The sequence below is a fragment of the Mobula birostris genome, chromosome 8, assembly GCF_030028105.1.
Source record: "Mobula birostris isolate sMobBir1 chromosome 8, sMobBir1.hap1, whole genome shotgun sequence".
NCBI classification, from domain to species: Eukaryota; Metazoa; Chordata; class Chondrichthyes; order Myliobatiformes; family Myliobatidae; genus Mobula; species Mobula birostris.
The window spans coordinates 95,952,254-95,972,708 of NC_092377.1; the positions used below are offsets into that span (position 1 = coordinate 95,952,254).

Below are 20,455 nucleotides of genomic sequence, written 5' to 3' on the forward strand. Positions count from 1 at the left end.
GAGACTGTATCGGAGGGGCTGGTCGGAGGCTCGAAGTTTTTGGACAGATGGACTCAGTATCAGCTGTGGTCGGCTGCTTCCAAGGTATCGGCAAGTTGATGGTGCCTGGAGGTTTATGGCAGGGAGTTTCTCCCTTTTGACGCCTGCTATCGGGGACTCAGGAGTCGATCGACTCGGGGACTTTTGAGATTTTATTTACCGTGCCCATGGTTTGTTCTTCATCAAATTATGGTATTGCTTTGCACTGCTGTAACTATATGTTATAAGTATGTGGTTCTGTCAGTGTTAGTCTTTGGTTTGTCCTGTTTTCTGTGATATCACTGGAGAAACATTGTATCATTTCTTAATGTATGTATGCATTTCTAAATGACAATAAAAGAGGACTGAGTTCTCATAATCTAAAAAAAGGAACCTTTGTAATGTTCAGCGTATAACTACATGGGGGTAGAAACTGAACTGCTACTTTTGATAACGGGTCCATACATGATAGGGGGGGATACGGTAGCGCAGTGGTTAGCACCCTCCTTTACGGTATCAGCGACCCGGGTTCAACTCCCATAGCTGCCTGTCAGGAGCTCGTACGTTCACCCTGTGACTGTGTGGGTTTTCTCCGGGTGCTCTGGTTTCCTCCAAAGCTGGTAGGTTAATGGGTCGTTGCAAATTGTCCTGTGGTTAGGCTAGGGTTAAGTTGGATGTTGCTGGGTGGTGCCGCTCAGAGGGCTGGGAGGGCCTATCCAACACTGTATCTCAATAAAAAAAATAAAGAGTCACGTAGTTTAAGATTTTACATCAGATTGGAAGGCCAACAAAGGCTGGTTGACAGATGTGAGATAAGTTGAGTTATGACTAGAGTTAGATCAAGACTGGAAAGAATAGCAATTATGACTAATTTTCAAAGCACTCATTACAGTGTTTAGCATATAGCATTTAACGTGGCCAGAATCCAAAAATTCTCATTAGCAGCCTGGACCATTCATCACTTCTGCCCCTGTTGTGTGGTGGTGTTCAAGGCAACACTTTCATCCGGGACAATAACTCATGGGCTTAGACCTGCCACTCCTGAAACAATGAGGTATCCCCTCACTTTCTAACATTCTGCACATGGGATGAACAGTCTAACTAAAAGCATAACTTGAAATCTGAAACAAGGAGACACTCATCGCTGAGCTCATAGATGGCAGAAATTTACCACAATGAAGGAAGTTCTTAATGTCAGAAGGTTGGAACTGTCTAGAAGACATACATTCCCATAACAGGCCAGGCAGCATCTATGGAATTTGTCCCCGATCTCGGCCTGAAACATCGACTGTTTATCCCTCTCCATAGATGCTGCCTGACCTGCGGAGTTCCTCCAGCATTTTGTGTGTGAGTTACTCTGGGTTTCCAGCATCTGCAGAATCTCTTTGTGTTTACATTCACCTAAACCTGGTGAACTTGAAACCCAAGATTCTTGGATATGCTGAGCAACAATTTAACAAGAGTCAAACTTTACATCTTAAAAATTAGAATGTCATCTCTTGGGCTTTGGTCTGACTGCACTTGGAGTACTGTGAGCGGTTTTGGGCCACTTTACTAAGGAAGTTTGTGCTGGTATTGGAGAGGGTCCAGAGAAGGTTCAGGAGAATGATCCTGGAAATGTAAGGATTAATGTATGAGGAGCACTTAATAGCTCTGTGCTTGCACTCACTGGAGTTTAGAAGAACTTGGGGTTGGGGGAGGGACCTCATTGAAGACTATAGAACATTGAAAGGCTGAGAGAGAGTGGACGTGGATAGTATGCTTCCTGTAATGACGGAATTTGGGACCAGAGGGCACAGGTTTCCGAATCGAAGAATGTCCCTTTAGAACTGAGATGAGGAGGAATTCTTTAGCCAGAGGGAGGTTAGTCTGGGAATTCATTGCCTCAGATGGTTGTGGCGGTCAAGTCATTGGGTGTATTTAATGTGGAGGTTAATAGGTTCCGGATTAGTAAGGGCATCAAAGGTTATTGGGAGAAGGCAGGAGAATGAGGTGAGGGGGATAATAAATCAGCCGTGATCAAATGGTGGAGAAGACTTAGAAACATAGGAACATAGAAAACTTACAGTACAATACATGCCCTTTGGCCCACAAAGCTGTGCTGAGTATATCCTTACCTTAGAAATTACCTAGGGTTACCCATAGCCCTCTATTTTTCTGAGATCCATGTACCTGTCCAGGAGTCTCTTAAAAGATCCTATCGTTTCCGCTTCCACCACCATCGCTGGCAGCCCACTCCACGCATTCATCACTCTCTGCAGAAAAAAACTTACTCCTGACATCTCCTCTGTACCTACTTCCAAGCACCTTGAAACTGTGTCCTCTCATGCTAGCCATTTCGGCTCTGGGAAAAAGCCTCTGACTATCCACATGATCAGTGCCTATCATCTTATACACCTCTATCAGGTCACCTCTCATCCTGCGTCGCTCCAAGGAGAAAAGGCCGAGTTCACTCAACCTATCCTCATAAGGCATGCTCCCCAATCCAGGCAACATCCTCGTAAATCTCCTCTGCACCCTTTCTACAATTTCCACATCCTTCCTGTAGTGAGGCAACCAGAACTAAGCATAGTACTCCAAGTGGGGTCTGACCAGGGTCCTATATAGCTGCAACATTACCTCTCGGCTCCTAAACTCAATTCCACGATTGATGAAGGCCAGTACACTGCCTGCTTTCTTAACCACAGAGTCAACCTGTGCAGCAGCTTTGAGTGTCCTATAGACTCGGACCCCAAGATCCCTCTGATCCTCCACACTGCCAAGAGTCTTACCATTAATACTATATTCTGCCATCATATTTGACCTACCAAAATGAACCACCTCACACTTATCTGGGTCGAACTCCATCTGCCACTTCTCAGCCCAGTTTTGCATCCTATTGATGTCCCGCTGTAACCTCTGACAGCCCTCCACACTATCTACAACACCCCCAACCTTTGTGTCATCAGCAAATTTACTAACCCATCCCTCCACTTCCTCATTCAGGTCATTTATAAAAATCACAGAGAAGGGGTCCCAGAACAGATCCCTGAGGCACACGACTGGTCACCGATCTCCATGCAGAATATGACCCATATACAACCACTCTTTGCCTTCTGTGGGCAAGCCAGTTCTGGATCCACAAAGCAATGTCCCCTTGGGTCCCATGCCTCCTTACTTTCTCAATAAGCCTTGCATGGGGTACCTTGTCAAATTCCTTGCTGAAATCCATATACACTGCATCTACTGCTCTATCTTTATCAATGGGTTTAGTCACATCCTCAAAAAATTCAATCAGGCTCGTAAGGCACAACCTGCCTTTGACAAAGCCATGCTGACTATTCTTAATCATATTATGACTCTCCAAATGTTCATAAATCCTGCCTCTCAGGATCTTCTCCATCAACTTACCAACCACTGAAGTAAGACTCAGGGATCTATAATTTCCTGGGCTAACTCTACTCCCTTTCTTGAATAATGGAACAACATCTGCAACTCTCCAATCCTCCAGAACCTCTCCCGTCCCCATTGATGATGCAAAGATCATTGCCAGAGGCTCAGCAATCTCCTCCCTCGCTTCCCACAATAGCCTGGGATACATCCTGTCTAGTCCCGGTGACTTATCCAACTTGATGCTTTCCAAAAGCTCCAGCACATCCTCTTTCTTAATATCTACATGCTCAAGCTTTTCAGTCCGCTGTGTCATCCCTACAATCACCAAGATCCTTTTCCATAGAGAAAACTGAAGCAAAGTACTCATTAAGAATCTCTGCTATCTCCTCTGGTTCCATACACACTTTTCCACTCTCACACTTGATTGGTCCTATCCTCTCACATCTTATCCTCTTGCTCTTCACGTACTTGTAGAATACCTTGCGGTTTTCCTTAATCCTGTCCACCAAGGCCTTCTCATGGCCCCTTCTGGCTCTCCTAATTTCTTTCTTAAGCTCCTTCCTGCTAGCCTTATAATCTTCTGGATCTCTATCATTACCTAGTTTTTTGAACCTTTCGTAAGCTCTTCTTTTCTTCTTGACTAGATTGACAACAGCCTTTGTACATCACTGTTCCTGTACCCTACCATCCTTTCCCTGTCTCATTGGAATGTACCTATGCAGAACTCCACACAAATATCCCATGAACATTTGCCACATTTCTTCCGTACGTTTCTCCAAGAACATCTGTTCCCAATTTATGCTTCCAAGTTCTTGCCTGTAACCTCACATTTTCCCTTACTCCAGTTAAACGCTTTCCTAACCTGTCTGTTCCTACCCCTCTCCAATGCTATGGTAAAGGTGATAGAATGGTGATCACTGTCTCCAAAATGCTCTCCCACTGAGAGACCTGGCACCTGACCAGGTTCATTTCCCAATACCAGATCAAGTATAGCATTTCCTCTTGTAGGCTTCGCTACATGTTGTGTCAAGAAACCTTCTTGAACACACCTAACAAACTCCACCCCATCTAAACCCCTAGCTCTAGGGACATGCCAATCGATATTTGGGAAATTAAAATCTCCCACCACAACAACCCTGTTATTATTACACCTTTTGAGAATCTGTCTCCCCACCTGCTCCTTGATGTCCGTTACTATTGGGTGGTCTATAAAAAACACCCAGTAGAGTTTTTGACCCCTTCCTGTTCCTAACTTCCACCCACAGAGACTCTGTAGATTACCCCTCCATGACTTCCTCCTTTTCTGCAGCCGTGAGACTATCTCTGATCAACAGTGCCATGACCCCACCTCTTTTGCCTCCCTCCCTGTCCTTCCTGAAACATCTAAAGCCTGGCACTTGAAGTAAATAATCCTGCCCCTATCCAAGTCTCCATAATGGCCACAACATCATAGCTTCAAGTACTGATCCATGCTCCAAGCTCATCCACTTTGTTCATAATACTTCTTGCATTAAAATAGACACATCTCAAACTATCGGTCTGAGCGAGTCTCTCCTCTATCACTTGCCTATCCTCCTCTCGCACTGTCTCCAAGCTTTCTCCATTTGTGAGCCAACCTCCTCTTCCACCATCTCTTCAGTTTGATTCCCACACCCCACCCCCCAGCAATTCTCGTTTAAACTCTCCCCAGTAGCCTTAGCAAACCTCCCTGCCAGGATATTGGTGCCCTGGGATTCAAGTGCAACCCGTCCTTTTTGTACAGGTCACACCTCCCCCAAAAGAGGTCCCAATGATCCAGAAATCTGAATCCTTGCCCTCTGCTCCAATCCCTCAGCCACGCATTTATCCTCCACCTCATTCTATTCCTATACTCACTGTCGCGTGGCACAGGCGGTAATCCCGAGATTACTACCTTTGTGGTCCTGCTTCTCAACTTGATGGGCCAAATGGCCTAATTCTGCTCCTATGTCTTTTGTTCTTATGGTCTTATCAGAGAAAGGTAATATGGTTGTAGATCACTGGCATGTTAAGGCTCAGTATTTGTCCCAGTGTATCTAAATGCCCCAGTGGAATCACTCATATTTGAATACATAGATGGCTCCACTCTGTCCATGCAAATCAATCCTACACTCTAGCAGCAATTTGTAGAGACCTAATAAAGGCTGGTGGTGTAGTGGCATCAGCGCTGGACTCCAAGGCAGATGGTCCTGAGTTCAAACCCAGCTGGGTCCCAACCTGGGCAACTTCAGTATCTTGCCATGAAAACGCTATGGACCCTATGGTCCATGAGGTCACGTAGTGTTGGACTCGACTTGATGACTGAACAACAATAAATAAGGTCCTAAGTATTATGGAGGACTATTTCTGATAGTGGGCTCCAGCTAACATCCCTCAAAATAGAATAATCAAGTTCAAACAGAGACTTCCAGAACTTGTACTCATTGCTCGATCCACAAATAACATTTCCATTCCTCAAACCTGTCTGTAAACTCAATATTTTGTCATTTGGAAATGAGAAATTTAATGCAAAATCATATTGTAAAATTTACAGCCATAGCAGTGGTCGGGTGCAGACTTGTGAAGACTGGGGAAGGTTCAGCAGAGGTGATAGGAGTTGTTACCAGCAGGAGACAGTGGCAGAATGTTTGTCTGAATGCAGCCCAGGTGGTGTGATGGGGGGGAGGGGCGGGGGGGGGGCCGATCTGTTGACCATTGAGGAAACTATTGTCAGATTCATAAAAGGAAGTGTGGACTAATGAGAGGTGGTTCAGGTATCGCAATGATTGATTTTAGCAGGAGAGTTTTGGGAAGGCATTTTTCTCCTGGTGATCCCTGCATTGGTTCCTGGGGAACAGATTTCCAAAATAACTTGAGAGCAGAGGACGAGACAGTTTACATAATGTCAGATTTTCGTATATCAGATTTTCACCAACCCTGAGATCCCCTCTGCTGCAACCTATGAGACTCCTGGTGGAATAACCTGGTTAAGACGTCTAAATAGAAAATTTGAATCTCTCTGATAATAATCTCAACTATGAAGGCAGAAGAAATCAATACACCTATTTCCTCACTTTCTCTAAGGAGAAAGTCTTTCCCACTTCCCATCAAAGTTCATGGGTACCCCTCTCAACTAAGTGGAAAGAAATTGTATTTCTAGCAGTTTCTTGGCACCTTTCAGAGTGCTATACAACTACTAAAGTAGTTTTGAAGAGCAGACATTCTTGCAATTTGAAAACCAGAACACCACGGCTTTCATAAACAATACAGTGACAATAACCTAACAATCTGTTCTTATTAATATTTACTGAGGGATAAACAAATGTCTCTAAACTGAAGTAAAATCTATCTCTCAGAAACAGTGTGTGACATTCCTATGACCATGACAGAAATCTTGTCAACCAAAAGGCATTGCATGAAACCATAAGACACAGCAGCAAAATTAGGCCACTCGGCCCATTAAGTCTTCTCCACCATTCCATCATGTCTGCTTTGTTACCCCTCTCAACCCCATTCTCCTGTCTACTCCTCATAATCACCTTATTAATCAAGAATTTATCAACCTCCATTTAGATACACTCAGTGACTTGGCCTCTACAGCCGTCTGTGGCAATGAATTCCACAGATTCACCACCATCTGGCTAAAGAATTCCTCCTCGTCTCTGTCCTAAAGCAGCATCTTTGTATTCTGAGGCTGGGCCCTCTTTTTTGGACTCTCCTACTATAGGAAATATCTTTGGCCTTTCAACATTCAATAAGTTTCAATGAGAATCCCCTCATGTTCTAATCTCCAGTGAGTACAGGCCCAGAGCCATTTCCTTTGTAATTTCCTGTGGGATCAATAAAGTTTCCAACTATCAAATGCTTTTCATGCATTAACCATTTTATTCCCCGGGATCATTTTTGTGAACATCCTCTGGACCCTCTCCAATGTCAGCACATCATTTCTTAACTGTTCACAATACTTGAACACGTCTGACCAATGCACGTTTTCTGATCACTGTTCTAAGAGGGGTTGGCTGGATTATATACATAATACGTGCCTTTGGAATGGAGGGTACCTACGCACGTTGTACTGACAAGGAAGAAAGCATATGAACTGTGTCAGAGATGATTGCTAAATCTCCCACAAGTTACTTTATTGGATTGAACCACAATTGAAATATATGCATCATTGTATAAACAATGGTAAGTGCTAGAAACCGCAAACATTGGCATTAAATCATTGAACTGAAATGCAAGGATACACATATTAGCATAATATAGAGATTTGCTTGCTGCTCTTGTACAGAGAATTTCACCAGCTTGGATTTTCTCTGCTTAATCATTACTTTCTCTTCAGTTTGAATACATTCTAGATTTCTATGTGGGCACGTGGCCAAATGGTTAAAGCATTCGACTAGCAATCTGAAGGTCGTGAGTTTGAGCCCCAGCCGAGGCAGCGTGTTGTGTCCCTGAGCAAGGGACTTAACCACACAGTGCTCTGCGACGACACCAGTGCCAAGCTGTATCGGCCCTTGCCCTTCCCTTGGACAACATCAGTGGCGTGGAGAGGGGAGACTTGCAGCTTGGGCAACTGCCGGTCTTCCATACAACCTTGCCCAGGCCTGCGCCCTGGAGAGTGAAGACTTTCCAGGCACAGATCCATGATCTCGCAAGACTAACGGATACCTTTAATGATTTCTATAGAATTGAAATTGCTACATTTGATGGTACGTACAAAATTGAAATAATTATCAATTTGTTTTAAGAATGCAACACAATTTTGGAGTTAATTCATGAGAATGAATCCAGGAATGACAGGGTTAATGTATAAGAAGCATGTGGTGGCTCTGGGTCCATAATCACTAGAGCTTAGAGAGGAATGAATATTGAAAGGATCGATAGAGTGGACATGGAGAGGCTGCTTCCTTTAGTGGGTGAGTCTAGGACCAGGGGGTACAGCTTCAAAACAGAAGGACATTCCTTTAGAACAGAGACAAGGAGATAATTCCTTTAGTCAGAGAGTGGTGAATCTGTGGAATTCATTGCCACAGACAGCCGTGGAGGCCAAGTCATTGAGTGTAGCTGAAGCTGCTCTTGATTAGTAAGGGTGTCAAAGGTTACGGGGAGAAGGCAGGAGAACGGGGTTGAGAGGGACAATGAATCAGGCATAAGAATGATGGCGTAAACTCGATGGGCTAAACGGTCCATTTCTGCTCTGATGTCTTATGATCTTACGGTCTGAAGATTCTACAAGGTGAGTTCATGACTAAGAGACCGAGAAACAGTGTGGATTTTGGAAAAGGTTCTCATCACTGGATATTTTGAATGAAAACAGGACTAAGAGGTTGCTTCAGTGCAATGAGCTTTCTCTCAAAGCTCATCTTTGTCTCAACTCCAGTCACCCAGCTTTACACCACACTCACTGACTTCTGTGCTTTGAAACCGGTCACCCAGTACAGCTTGGAAGCTCTATTCATATGGGTGTCCAGACTCTCTGGGGGGACGAATTTGGTCATCCATGTTCCGAGGCTAGCAACAGCATGGACAAAGGACATCTGCGGATGGATGTTGGACCAGCGGCAAACAGTGTGGACGAATACCAGCGGGGAGAAGGACGAAGGCTGGACACTCCTTCCCCGCCCCCTACCCACCGAGTTCCCCTTGGGATCGGTGGTGTCAGAAGTCTGTGCAGGCAGGAGGCATGAGGGCAAGTGAGCCGCCAGGTATACAAGTCGCTGAGCCCGGGGTTTGAGGATCCATCATCGGTGAGACTCGGGGTCATCCAAGCCCAAAGGTCGATCGGAAATCCGTAAGTGGAGGCCCGAGGGCAGAAGCCCTGAGTCTGTGAGTCTACTGGGGAAGTCAGAGACCGGAGTCTGTGAGTCCAGTGGATGCTGGCGGCCCGGCCTGTCCTGGGATTGGAGGACCACCTATTTGTGTGAGTGGGTGGCTGGGTGGATGGGAGGGAGGAAAGAGGCTTGTTTTGCTGCTGTTGTTCAGCTGAGCATCGGTGGCAAGCTACGTTGGTCCCCAGCTCATCCTTAGGTTGTAAAAGCACAGTCTGCCTCGATGTGTTGTGATAAATAAATGAATCTGAATCAGAGATCTTTACAACCTTCCAGATCTTCTATCAGAATAGCTGTTCTCTTCCTCTGGACTCTTCCGTCAAAGGAAACAAATTCTATTAGCTCTCTCTTTATCTTAAACACCACAATCAAATCACCATAGAGTCTTCCAACTTCAAGAGATCACCAACACACATCAAAGTTGCTGGTGAACGCAGCAGGCCAGGCAGCATCTCTAGGAAGAGGTACAGTCGACGTTTCAGGCCGAGACCCTTCGTCAGGACTAACTGAAGGAAGAGCTAGTAAGAGATTTGAAAGTTGGAGGGGGAGGGGGAGATCCAAAATGATAGGAGAAGACAGGAGGGGGAGGGATGGAGCCAAGAGCTGGACAGGTGATTGGCAAAAGGGGATATGAGAGGATCATGGGACAGGAGGCCCAGGGAGAACGACGGGGGGCGGGGAACCCAGAGGATGGGCAAGGGGTATAGTCAGAGGGAGAAAAAGGAGAGAGAGAAAGAATGTGTGTATAAAAATAAATAACGGATGGGGTACGAGGGGGAGGTGGGGCATTAACAGAAGTTAGAGAAGTCAATGTTCATGCCATCAGGTTGGAGGCTACCCAGACAGAATATAAGGTGTTGTTCCTCCAACCTGAGTGTGGCTTCATCTTTACAGTAGAGGAGGCCGTGGATCACCAGTCAGATTTATGCAAGCCGTCCCCATAAGTGCTGCTCTGTGCTTCCATTCCTCCTTCCCCCCCACCAACACTGCCACTCTCTCAATTCTGTTGTGATCCAGCCTCTGTCAACAGTCTGAAGCCAACCACTAACTGATTCAAGCTCTTCTGTTTTTCTCCATACTCTGCAGTAACTTGGACTCAAAGCATGGCCCAGAGACTGTAATAATCCAGCTGGTTGCTGTCATATCCAAAGAAACTCGTTGAGTATTCTCTGCCTGTGCCATGTTAGTTTGCACTTCATGCGGCAGAAGGAACTTTGGAAGCTGGAGAGTTATCGTCCACCACAAATCAGACACGTTTGATTTAATTGGTAGTGCTTAAACACTAAGTTAATGCCACAAGCGTTGCGAACATTAAACTCACAGATATGTCTCTTTATGCAAGTCACTGCACTTCAGTGTCAGGGCTGCCATCTTTCAGGAGTGTGTGAGGATGGTTTAAACAAGAACGTTCAAAAGATCTGGTGGTTCTCTTCAGCATCCTGGCTGCTGGTATCTTTCAGTCAACACCTCCAAAGGAAATGGTTTACCTCATAGCTGTTTGACAAAAGTTGTTTTACACAAATTAGCACTCATGTTTTCTCAATAACGACTAGACTTCAGAAATATTTTATTGACCAGTAACCAACAGATTTTGATGGACAGATGTTAGATTTTTAGATATTTTACGAGAATTAAAAATATGGGGCTGATGGAGAAGAGTGATGCTTCCATTTCTCATGAAAACATTCCGAGACATCTTGAGACATTAAAGAATGTTATATAAATGCTGTTCTTCCTTTGCTGTCCTGTCTCATTAGGCCTCAGGCTTCGGCGTTTTTGTTGGATCAGAAACAATTACTGGCTCTCACTAGATTCATCTGCGCATCCCTATTCTGCGCCGTTATTTGAGAAGGCCAGCAAAGAACAAGCCAGGGAACGACAGGTTGGTGAGTTTGACATCTGTGGTGGGTAGGTTACTGGAGAGGATGCTGAGTTCCAGCATTTATCAACGTTTGGACAGACAAGGCCAAATTAAGGATAGCATGGCTTTGTGTATGGAGAATCGTTTCTAATGAGTCTCTCCCAAGAGAAAACATGCAGATGCCAGAAGTCCAAGCAACACACACAAATAGTGATGAATCTCTAGTGTTTTTGAAAGTGGAATTGATGAGGGTGAGACGGTGGATGTTGTCTATATGGACTTTAGAAAGGCCTTTGACAAAGTCTCGCATGGCAGATTGGTCTGTAATGTTAGATTGCATGGGATCCAGAAAGAGTTAGGCAACTGGATTGATAGTAGAAAGCAGAGAGGTTCTTTCTTAGACTGGGGGCCTGTGATGTGGTGTACCACAGGGGTCAGCGATGGGACCTTCATTGTTCATTATTTATATAAGCAATCTGGATATACAAAGTAGGGTTAGTAAGTTTGTGGACGATACTAAAATTGGCAGTATCCTAGACAGTTAAGTAGGTTAGGAAGAATTCGAGAGGGATCTTGATCAATGATGTAAATGAGCCTTTGATCCAAGGATCCAAATATCGTACACAATTTTTAGATGTGCAGAGTGTAGCATTTTGGGAAGTCAAACCAGGGTAGGATTGTAGAGCGAATGGTCAGGCCCTGGAGAGTACTGTGGAACAGAGGGACGTAGCAGAATAAGAACATAGTTCACTGAGTGTCACAGGAGGACAGGGTGGAAGAAGAATGATTCAGCATGCTGGCCTTCATCAGTCAGGACATTGAATTGGGATGTGATACTGCAAACGTGTTGGGCATTGGTGAGGCCGCACTTGGGCGAGAGCTTTGGTTGTCCTGTTATAGGGAAGACATCATTCAACTGGAAAGAGTGGAGAGAAGATAGACAGGAACGCTGCCAGGACTCAGGGGGCTGAGAGAAGGAGGAGGTCGGAGAGGCTAGGGCTTCATTCCTTGGAGTATGGGAGTTTGAGGGGTGACGTTACAGAGGTGTCTAAGATCACGAGGGGCAGGGGTAGGATGAATGCACAGACTTTTTGTCCCAGAATGGGGGAATTAAAAACAGGGCGATGGGTTTAAAGTGAATGAGGCAACACGGAATATTGAATGAGTAGTCGGAGAAAGCAGCTGCATAACAAAATTCAAAACACATTTGGACAAGAGCATGGATGGGAGGGGTTTAAAAGGATCTGATCCAAACTCAAGCAGATGGGAATAGCTTGGTGGAGATGGTTAGGATAGACACATCGGGCTGACGTGCCCCTGGTGTGTAACTCCCTGATACTGAAACACTGCATACATTCAATAAACATTAATAGACGTAATTAATTATGGGGGCTGGAGGGAGCGTCACGTTGGAAAAGGTCCAGAGGAGGATAACCAACTAACGACCTGGTGCCTTTGTGATCTCCTAGGAGATTTAGCAAGCTAGACTCTCAAAAGTTCAGGTACGGCTGGGCTGGCCATCGCTGGGGGTGGATGCTGTGTTGAGGCCGGATGGCAGAAGACAAACTTGTAATTGGCTCCACTACCCCATGCCGATTAAAGCGTTGGGCAAGATTAAAATTGTCAAGGCTGAGAGTGGAAAGCGAAAATGTGTTTGGCGCCATCTGCCTGCGTTTGACCATCTCGTTATTACCATCGGGTGGGAGATACAGGGGTTCCGGGTCTGTGTTCCATGTGTTATTTGTCTAACTTTTTTTATACTATTTGAGTGACTTGATCAAGGTATCAAGGCCGAGAGAAAGGGATGAACCGGTGCTTAGCTCTCTACTCCACAAGGCTTACTCACTTCAGCGCTGAACTGACTCTGCAGCCATCAGCAAGCAGCTCAGCACTGAACTGGCTCCGTGGCTGTGGCCTCACTTTCAGGGACTCTGTGGTTCAAGTTCTGGATGTTAGTTGTTTACTTTGTTACTGTTTGCACGATTTGCTCTTTTCTCACACACTGGATGTTTGACGGTCTTTGTTGCATGAGTTTTTTTAACGGTTCTATTGTGTTTCTTTGTTGATGGCTGCCTGCAAAAAGTTGAATCTCAGGGTTGTACACAGTATGCATACTTTGATAATAAATGTACTTTGAACTTTGAGGTTCATGAGACTGATACCGGGGATGACAAGGTTAACATATGAGGAGCATTTGATGGTTCTGGGTCTGTAGTCACCAGAGTTTAAAAAAATAGGGGGGGAACCCCATTGAAACCTGTTGAATATTGAAAGGTCTGGACAGAATGGATGTTCTCCAATAGTGGGGGAGTCTAGGACCAGAGGGTACAGCCTCAGAATAGAAGGACATCCATTTAGATCAGTAAAGAGGAGGAATTTCTTTAGCCAGACGATTGTGAATCTGTGGAATTCATTGCCACAGATGGCCGAGGAGGCCAAGTCATTGGGTATATTTAAAGCGGAGGTTGATAGGTTCTTAATTAGTAAGTATCTCAAAGGTTACAGGGAGAAGGCAGGAGAATGGGGTTGAGAGGGATAATAAATCAGCCATGATGGAATGGCAGAGTAGAGTCGATGGGCCAAACGGTATAATTCTGCTCCCATGTCTTATAAAGTCCTTCAATTTCATATCTTCGCTGAGATCTATGTTGTTTTCAGTACATCCAGCCAAAACTCACTAAATTCTGTTTTTGTTACATATTTGCCTTTCGCATTTTAATACTTGGACCAAGTCCCCTTTTCAATCTACTGTTTCTGAAATGAGAACAATTTCACCTTTTATTGTGAAAACAACATTGGATGCCAATAAAAACTTCAATAACTCCTTAAGTACCAGTTGAGCCTGACCCGGGCAAATCAGGGCACTGGCAGGAAATATTAGCCAGAGGAATATAAGGTACATTTCAATACTCATCCTTGGGAGGCCAAGATGGGCCCATCAAGAAACTCAGGGTTATTTTAGCCATGGGCTCCACTCACACCTCAATACTCTTCTCCCACTCTTCCCTAAGAATCCCCACAATCCATCAGTGTACTCAGTCCAAACTGACCGCCATTTACGTTAAACCCATTTTAAAGATTCTCCCCCACATTCCCACCAAACTCCATCATCTAATTATGCATGAGGTGGCAATCTGTGCTGGCAGTCACCCTGCCCTCCTCCCATCTCCCTACTAACCACGTCCCTGCTACTTTTGCAGAAGAGTAAATGGAGCACAGGATTTGGGACGTCATGTTACAGCCGTGCGGGACATCGGCGATACCACACTTGGCAGTGGTGTGTGCAGTTCTGGTCGCCCTGCTCTAGGAAGGTTGTCATCGAGTTGGAAATGGTGCATTGAAGTTTCACGAGGATGTTGCCAGTTCTGGAGGGTTTGTGTTATCAGGTGAGATTAGATAGGCTGGGACTAGGAGGCCTGAAGGAAGACCGGAGTTCTTAACCCGGGATCCATGGATCCCTCAGAGGCTCCCTGAGCTTGGATGGGAAAACATTTACATCTTTATTTATTTATAAAGCACTGGTGAGGCCTCACTTGGAGTATTGTGAGCAGGTTTGGGCCCCTCATCTTAGAAAGGATGAGCTGAAACTGGAAAGGGTTCAAAGGAGGTTCACAAAAATGATTCCAGGATTGAACGGCTTGTCATATGAGAAGCGTTTGATGGCTAATGGCCTGTATTCACTAGAATTCAGAGGAATGAGGGGTGACCCAATTGAAACTTATTGAATGGTGAAAGGCTTTGATGGACTGGATGTGGAGAGGATGCTTCCTTTGGTGGGAGAGTCTAAGACCAGAGGACACAGCCTCAGAATAGAGAGGCGTCCTTTTAGAACAGAGGTGAGGAGGAATTCCTTTAGCCAGAGAGCAGTGAATCTGTGGAATCTGTTGCCACAGGCAGCTGTGGAGGCCAAGTCTTTCTGTATATTTGAGACAGAGGTTGATAGATTCTTGATTTGTCAGGGCATGAAGGGATACGGGGGAGAAGGCAGCAGGCTGGGGCTGAGAGGGAAAATTGGATCAGCCATGATGAAATGGTGGAGCAGACTCGATGGGCCAAATGACCTAATTCTGTTACTTTGTGTTATGGTCTTGTGGTCTTATATATAGTTTTGTTGTTTAGTGCATTAATAAAGAAGCACGTATATCACTATATCACAAATTAGTTTTTTAATATTTTGATAACTGTATTTAAATACTACTGTATTAGTTTCTTTTGCAATGCTCTATATTTTATTTGATATATTTAAATACATTATTCTGAGAAGGTTTCATAGGCTTCACTGGCATAAAAAGGGTTATGGGCCCCTCTTGCAGAGGCATGTCAGTTCACAAAGGGCATAGATAAGGTGAAAAGTTACTATCTATTCCCTGAGGATAGGGGAGTTTCAACCAGAGGGAGTTAAGGTAAGAGGAGAGAGACTTAAAGGAGACTCAGGAACAAGCCTTTCTACCAAAGTGTGGTGGAAATATGGCAGAGGAAGTGGTAGAGACAGCTACAATTGCAATATTTGGAAGACATTTGGACAGGCACATAAATAGGACTGGTTTAGTGGGAGATGGGCCAAGTTCAGACAAGAAGCATAGCTCAAGTAGGCAGCTTGGTGAGCATGGACAAATTGGGCCAATGGGCCTCCTTTCCTTGCTACTTAACTCCATGGCACGCCTAACACTCTAACCTTGGCAAATGAAACTTCTTGAACTCCGAAGTAGAAAGTCCCTCGCCGGCACGTTTTAAATTACACTACACTTACAATGACTTGTTTCACCCACAGACCAAAGTGACAGGGCGAAGATGTTGGAAAGAAGGGAGGGCTCAAACCACAAGTGTCCGATGGCAGGCCTCATGGGTTTTGTCGAGAGCCTGCGCTTCTCTCCAAGTTCCACAACCTGTCAACCTTTGTCTGAGGGTGAAAGAAGCCTTTGAAAATGTGTTATTAAAAGAAGATGTTATATAACGCTCTCCCCTTGTCGTCCTGCCTCACTGTTCCTCGCTCTGTCACGCAGCCCGCGGGCTGGCTGAGTAAAATTCAATTTTCACTTCAAAGACTGTCTACTTCACAAAACAAGTTCCAGGTGTTGGAAATGTACTCAAACAGCATCAAAAGCACTCTGCTCAGCTGAGGTCATTTCCTGCCACCTTCCATCTGCTCAGCCCGTCTCCAGCGCTCCCTTGCCGCCTTTGGGTCGCAATGAGCCAGCAAGGACTCATGATTGGCCAGCACCAATTCCGTGGTAGCCAATCTGGAGGCCGGGCTGGCACGCTCCAACTCTGATTGGCTATTTGGCCCTTTCATGCCTGAAAACTGCGTACGCCTGCGGTTTGGTGGCGGCCACAGCGTGGTGCTCCTGGAGGTTGTTGGTCACGTGGAGGGGCGTTTGCTGCTGATACTTGCACTGTCTTCCAAGTGAGAATTTAAAGCATAATGCATGTTAGTTGTGTTAGAGTCAAAGAGTCATAGAAAAGCACAGCACAGAAACAGGCCTTTCTGCCCATCTAGTTCATGCTGAACCATTTAAACTGCCTAATCCCATTGACTTGCACCCAGACCTCCACGTACCCATCCAAACTTTGCTTAAATGTTGAAATCGAACTTGCATGCACCACTTGGCCTGGCAGCTCGTTCCACACTTTCATAACCCTCTGAGTGAAGGTTTCCCCTCATGTTCCCCATAGACTTTTCACCTTTCACCCTTAACCCATGACCTCTACTTGTAGTCACAGGAAAGAGCCTATCTAAACCCTGCACAATTTTGTATACTTCTATCAAATCTCCCCTCAACTTCTACATTCCAAGGAATAAAATCCTAACCTGTTCAATCTTTCCTTATAACTCAGGTCCTCCAGTTCCACCAACATCCTTGTAAATTTCCTCTGTACTCTTTCAAACTTATTTACATCTTTCCTTTAGACAGGTGACCAAAACTACAGACAATACTCCAGATTAGGCCTCACCAACATCTTATGCAACTTCAACATAACATCCCATCCCCTGTACTCAATACATTGATTTAAGTAGGCCAATGTGCCAAGAGCTTTCTTTATGACCCTATCTACCTGTGACACCACTTTCAATTAATTATGGACCTGTATTCTCAGATCCCTTGTCCTGTGACATCCCTTGCCCTACCACTCACTGCATAAGACCTACTCTTGTTGGTCCTACCAAAGTGCAAAACCTCTCACCTGTCTGTATTAATTTCCATTTGCCATTTTTCCAGCTGGTCCAGATCCCAACGCAAGCTCTGATAGTCTTCCTCACTGTCCGCTACACCCCAATCTTGATGTCATCCACAAATTTGCTGATAAGTAAATAAGTGAATAAATAATGCTGAGAACATGAGTTGTCACGTCCCTGAAAGTGAGTCCATAGGTTGTGCAATCAGTTCAAAGTTGAGGTGAGTGAAGTTATCCATGCTTCTTCCCCTCCACCATCAGATTTCGAAGCTCAAAGTAAATTTATTATCAAAGTACATACAATATATGTCAACATATACAACCCGGAGATTTGTTTTCTTATGGGGATAGTCAATAAATCCAATAACCAGAATAGAATTAATGAAAGACCACACCAGCAGGTAGACAACCTACGTGCAAGTACAAAAAGAAAGATAAAAAAGAAATAATAATACATAAATAATCAATATATATCGAGAACATGGAATGAAAGTCCTTGAAAGTGAGTCCATAGGTTGTGGGAACAGTTAATTGAGGGGTTGTGGGCAGTTATCCCCTCTGGTTCAAGAGGGATAATAACTATTCCTGGTGGTGTGAGACCTACGGCTCCTGTATCTTCATCCTGATGGCAGCAGGGAGGGATGTTGGGGGTTCTTGACGATGTTTACTGCTTTCTTGTAGCAGCGCTTTCTGTAGATGCGCTCAATGGTGGGGAGGGCTTTACCTGTGATGGACTGAGCTGTATCCATATATTTCGTAGACTTTTCCGTACGAGGGCATTGGTGTTCCCATTCTAGGCCGTAATGCAACCAGTCAGGATGCTCTCCACTGTGCATCCATAGGAGTTTGTCAAAGTTTGAGATGACATACCGAATCTGCGCGAACTTCGAAGAAAGTGGAGGTCTTTGGACACCACATGAATTAAAAAAAAACAAAGATACGTCTGGGAGAAAGCTTTTGAAGAGCAGAATAATACAAAACAGTTTAAAAACTGGATGAGTGAAAGCTCTTTACCCAAGATTTGTGTCCTATGGTAATTTCTGTCAAAAAAAGTCAGCTTATTTATTCCCCACAAATTCTTCTTTTTGTTCCTTTAAAATAATGCATGAACCTAAAGAAGGAGATTCAATTATTTTTCAAGGATCCTGCCACAGGAACACTTTGCTAATGTACTGTACATTACTAGATAGGCATACTCTTGTCCCATACGCACAGTAGTACAATTTTATTTCTTTTTTACTCTGTCCATTATTACTTCTTAGTGTGTAACACAACAAAGAGAAGTCAATGAGTATTTCCTTTCCTCAGCAGTCTCTTACATATCTTGTACACAGCCTGAATACACAACGTTAACCTTTTTCCAATCAAGAAAAAAATTTCCAGAACTTGGAATGCAATCAAGTAAGACGATCCAAATAATTTTACCATTTGTTTGACCTTTTAATGGCACTAATTCTTCATGAAGTATTTCTGCTTTGCAGAAATAAACAGAAGTATAATTCTGAGATGTCAAGTGTATGGTGCTATGCAAAAACACAAATAACTGCAGTTAACTGTTGTCAGCCTCCTTTTCCAATTTCTCCCATCCTTTTTGTTGTGGGAATGAAGTCACTGGAGAAAAGAACTGTTAGAATCAAAGCAGCTTCAACAAAACAAGGTACAGCAGGCATCATATGAACGGAGATGCTTTCGGTGGAAAGGTCTGCTGGCCTAATATGGAGCTCGATATTTTATGTGCCAAACATCAAAGGACAATTCTATATTTACAATGTATGGACAATGCTTTCTTTGAAACTACATACAACCTTCACACCTCCTGATTCACATCCACACCACAGACATCCAAATGAATTTTAATCAGCATTGTCTGGTCTGGGATTCACAGCTTTTAGGAACCCATTGTTCAGAACTGTACTCCAAATTAAATCCACAATACATTTTCAGGTAGCCAAAATCAATTGTTAAATGTATGTGTCCTAAACCCAAAAATCGCTCTAGCACTTTTCATTATGGTTGCATCGGACAGCTGTGCCCTTGCATCTGCGTTAGGACCAACCACATCTTTTTTACTGAAAGCAGCATGCACGATTTTCACAGTAGCCAGAACATTTCTTCAACGGTCTGTCAGCAAATGTCTTTCTGTGTCATGATAAAAATCCATGCAATCTTGAAAGCTAGCTCTGTCAAATTCTTCACAATGAACCCGTCTGTATTTTGCTGGCTTAGTGAAGCATCAAATTGTTCAATTTTACATCACCCGAGGATACTTCCAAATGGGTAACGTTCACCGAAATACAAACTACTACACCTAAAAGTATGCTGGGAAATTAATGAAATCGGATTCATAGATGTTTCACATCTCCACTTTTCTCTAAACTGTCAAAGTCACCACTTGTCCTTTCTGAAAAGGATTAACAGACCAGACAGCATCTGTGCAAATAAAAACAGATTTAACATTTCAGGTCGAACACAGAAAATGCTGGAAAAACTATGTCAGTCAGTCATCTTTGGAAAGAGAAACAGTCAACGTAGACCCACAACATTTTCTGTTTTATTTCAGGTTTCCAATAGTGTTTATTTTAGGCTATAACCTGCCTTTCCATGGTCACTACGGCTTCCAACCTCCTACTCAAACAACTCAATGGTGACACGTGCAGTTGGAAATTTCATGGCGGTTGCAACATCTAGTGATCACAATGCCATCAGTTTCAGAGTGAGTATGATCTGGTCCGCGGGTTGAGATTCTAAATTGGAGGAAGGCCAATTTTGATGGTGTCAGAAATGATCTGGCAAGTGTGGACTGGGTCAGGCTGTTTTCTGACAAAGGTGTACTTGGTAAGTGGGAGGCCTTCAAAAGTTAAATTTTGAGAGTACGAAGCTTGTATGTGCCTGTCAGAGTAAAAGTATTAGTTACCGATTCTTTTATTAGTAGTAGTATTTTTGTATTTGCAGTTTGTCCTTTGCACATTGATTGCTTGTCGGTGTGTGTGTGTGTGTGTGTGTGTGTGTGTGTGTGTGTATGTATGTTATCATTGAATCGATTGTATCTCTTTACAATATTATATCATTATACTTTTCCTGTGAATACCCACAGGAAAATGAAGCTCAGGGTGGTATATAGTGACGTGCATGACAATAAATTCACTTTGAACTTTGAATATTTTCATAATCTCTTGCTTTACTGTACAAGCACATTTCAAAT

General features: G+C 44.1%; 1 long non-coding RNA gene across 1 annotated transcript in view; it reads left to right on the plus strand.

Moving 5' to 3' along the window:
- Window positions 1–20,455, plus strand: part of LOC140202254 (uncharacterized) — a 57,739-nt gene that overhangs the window by 24,072 nt on the left and 13,212 nt on the right. Inside the window, exons 3-5 of the long non-coding RNA XR_011887051.1 lie at window positions 7,730–8,099; window positions 10,976–11,100; window positions 19,814–19,966. This is a non-coding gene — a long non-coding RNA (uncharacterized lncRNA). The remainder of the gene's footprint in view (window positions 1–7,729; window positions 8,100–10,975; window positions 11,101–19,813; window positions 19,967–20,455) is intronic.